This window comes from Oncorhynchus clarkii, chromosome 3 (genome assembly GCF_045791955.1).
Source record: "Oncorhynchus clarkii lewisi isolate Uvic-CL-2024 chromosome 3, UVic_Ocla_1.0, whole genome shotgun sequence".
Taxonomy (NCBI): domain Eukaryota; kingdom Metazoa; phylum Chordata; class Actinopteri; order Salmoniformes; family Salmonidae; genus Oncorhynchus; species Oncorhynchus clarkii.
This window is the reverse complement of record NC_092149.1, coordinates 1937639-1941098: the sequence shown is the minus strand read 5'-3', so window position 1 is coordinate 1941098 and position 3460 is coordinate 1937639. Positions and strand designations below refer to the sequence as shown.

At 44.9% G+C, this 3460-nt stretch overlaps 1 pseudogene; it reads right to left on the bottom strand.

Moving 5' to 3' along the window:
- Positions 1-1726: 1726 nt before the first annotated feature.
- On the bottom strand, positions 1727-3121 carry LOC139405627 (protein LRATD2-like; annotated as a pseudogene).
- Positions 3122-3460: the final 339 nt, after the last annotated feature.

Genomic DNA, 3460 nt, shown 5'->3' with positions numbered 1-3460 from the left:
TTCCTTCCTCTCCATTGGTCTAAAACACCAGGGGTTGTCCAGGAGCATGTTCTGCTCCCTGTTCATTGGTCTAAAACACCAGGGTTGTCCAGGAGCATGTTCTGCTCCCTCTCCATTGGTCTAAAACACCAGGGGTTGTCCAGGAGCATGTTCTGCTCCCTCTCCATTGGTCTAAAACACCAGGGTTGTACAGAAGCATGTTCTGCTCCCTCTCTATTGGTCTAAAACACCAGGGGTTGTCCAGGAGCATGTTCTGCTCCCTCTCCATTGGTCTAAAACACCAGGGGTTGTACAGGAACATGTTCTGCTCCCTCTCCATTGGTCTAAAACACCAGGGTTGTACAGGAACATGTTCTATTCCCTCGCCATTGGTCTAAAACACCAGGGTTGTACAGGAACATGTTCTGCTCCCTCTCCATTGGTCTAAAACACCAGGGGTTGTCCAGGAGCACGTTGTGAAACAGACAGATATGAAAGGCTATAGGAAAGGCTTTGCTCCTCTTCAGATGGGTAGAAAACAACAGTGACATGTCCATATGGGACGACTTGAAGCTACACTGAACAAAAATATAAAAAAACAACGTGTAAAAGTGTTTTTTCCCATGATTCATGAGCTGGAATAAAAAGAGACAAGAAATGTTCCATACACACATTTTCTGGCACAAATTTGTTGACATCCCTGTTAGGGAACATTTCTCCTTTGCCAAGATAATCCGTTCACCTGACAGGTGTGGCATATCAAGAAGCTGATTAAACAGAATGATAATTACACAGGTGCACCTTGTGCTGGGGACAATAAAAAGGCCACACACACAAAAAAAGTGCAGTTTTGTCACACAACACAATGTCACATATGTCTCAAGTTTTGAGGGAGCGTACACTTGTCATGCTGACTGCAGGAAGGTCCACCAGAGCTGTTATCAGATAATTTAATTTTGATTTCTCTAACATAACCCACATCTAACGTTGTTTTTAGAGAATTTGGCAGTATGTCCAACCAACCTCAAAACCCACAGACCACGTGTACGGCGTCGTGTGGGCGAGCGGTTCACTGACGTCAACGTTGTGTGAACAGAGTGCCCCGTGGTGGCGGTGGGGTTATGGTATGGGGCAGGTATAAGCTACGGACACAACGAACACAATGGCATTTTAAATCGAGGGCAATTTGGAATGTCCAGAGATACCGTGACGAGATCCTGAGGCTCATTTAAAAATTAAAAATAATGTATCTGTGACCAACAGATGCATATTTGTTTACATCCGATAGTGAACATTAGACCCTAAATCCATATACTAGGGCCTAATCAATTCATTTCAATCGACTGTTTTCCTTATATGAACTGTAACTTAATTAATTTAATAATTAATTATTATTAATATTATTATTATTAATTACTATTATTAATTAATTTAATTAACTTAATTGTTGCATGTTGAGTTGATCTTTTTGTTCAGTATTAAATGGGAATGTTTGTGTGTTTCAAGGTGTCCTTGTCTCAAGGTAGAAACTGTTGGTAAATTAAATGCACTTCATTGGTTGAGTTGCTACTTCGTCTCAAACCAATATAAATGTTTTGGTATGCATAAAAAGGCGCACGGCCATTGCGCCAAAAAAAAAAAAACAGGATTTCCAACAGTGTTCTAGTCACGTGGGCTCCTGTATCCTGAAGCTGAACGCTGCCGAAGTCCTCCACTGGACATTACCACCCGTTTCTCTTGGGATCTTTCAGTTCACACTCTGATGAAAGTCGTCCTTAATTTCCGCATCGGTTGCGTTGAGATGGTTCGCTAACTCTTGCGTCACCGCATCTCTGCCTATCTGATCGTTTCTCCTCTTCTCCATGATCAAGTCGTCAAAACTCTGAAATTCAAGGACGTGACTCTTCTTTTCAGAAAACAACATTTTCAACCTGTAGGGCTGCTTTCCGATACGGATCTCTCCTCCTATTTTAAATTCCCTCTTCCCGAACCTGCACCACGCAGCAAAGCACTCAGAGTTCCTCCAGTCCAGCTCTCGGTCTCTCGTTCCTACTTGCTGCACCGCGTTCTGCACCACCACCTCGGGAGGCAGAGCGCGGAATTTCTACAGCCCGTTAACTATCCTGCCTCGCTTTCCCTGACTGGCATCTGTCAGGAAATTATTCTTGATTTCAGCCCGGTGCAGGTGAACGACCTGAAAGTCGCCCACGTACACAACCCAGTGAGGGTACTGGCCCGTAGCCACGAACTCCACCAAATCCCCCGGTATGCACTTGTTTAAAAGATTCTCAGTCGAATACGTGCTCATATCAGAGAGTTTGAGATTTTTCTCGTACACAGATTCGTCACGGTAGTACACAACACACTCCAGCTCGTTGCAGTTATCGTATTGTTTCTCTTCCTCGTTCTGATCCTTGTCCGGTCCGTCAACACGTTCCTCTTGTTCGTCGTCGTCCGCGGAGAAGATGTAGGACACTCCGATCCGGGGCCCCAGCTCATCCTCCGTGTCAAACCCGTTGGGATCCGCGGTCGGAACATTGTCATAAGTCAGATGTGTCAGTTTCTCAACCTGGTTACCCATGCCACTTCCAGGTGGGTGGTGACAACAACTAAATAAATGACACGTTTCCACCTGTTCCAGGCGCGGAAGTGGTGAGGTCGGTGCTTTAGGTAGGAAACCTAACACGACCGGTAATTCGATCCGGGTAGGACTTATTTCAAGGTGTGGGACGGTTCCAATCCATCATCAAATGCTTCCGGTCAAAAATACAATACCGGGATGATGTCCAAAAAGATTCTGGATATCAACCTAGTGAAAAAGAGAGAGGCATGTTTGAGTTTTTAAAATGTCCAAGGCGGTGATTTTCTATTAAAATGCCTTTGTCCCGTTAAACTCTTTGAGAGCAGTAGGTCAACATTTCAAACAGGTGTATGCACCTGTTTAAACCGGTTAGCAGGCATTTTAAAATCAAGAAAAGAAACGGCGTTTTTACTCACCCCCAAGGTCTTGTAGATATTGAAAGTACAACACCGACGAGCCATTCGTTATTATCATCCACAGGAAACGACATATAACTGTCTACAGCTTGGTTTTCGGTCTCCTTTCTCAGAAGACTCCGGCTACACGCGGCCGCCTGCACCGTGGTTTCTGTGTGAACTGAAACTACCGGCTGGTTGCAGCGAGCCTCGCCACGGCTTTATCGCGACGGCGTGTCTCTTAAAGAGACAGCTCACATTTAATTACGTCCAACAAGTGATAACCACTAGACCACGTCCCTATACTCGTGCATTACTTCCTATTTGTTTTCCTTCTCCTTATCGTGGGGCAAAACCGACGTGGGGTTTGGGTTTATGCCATATGTTCACCAGATGCACATGCGGTTTGCCATATCTGTTTTTTTTGAACCGGATGTCCTAGCCTTCATTTTTTTGTTGTTGTTGTACTTGATGCACACGTGGCCTCGCAAGGCTGCAGAACGGT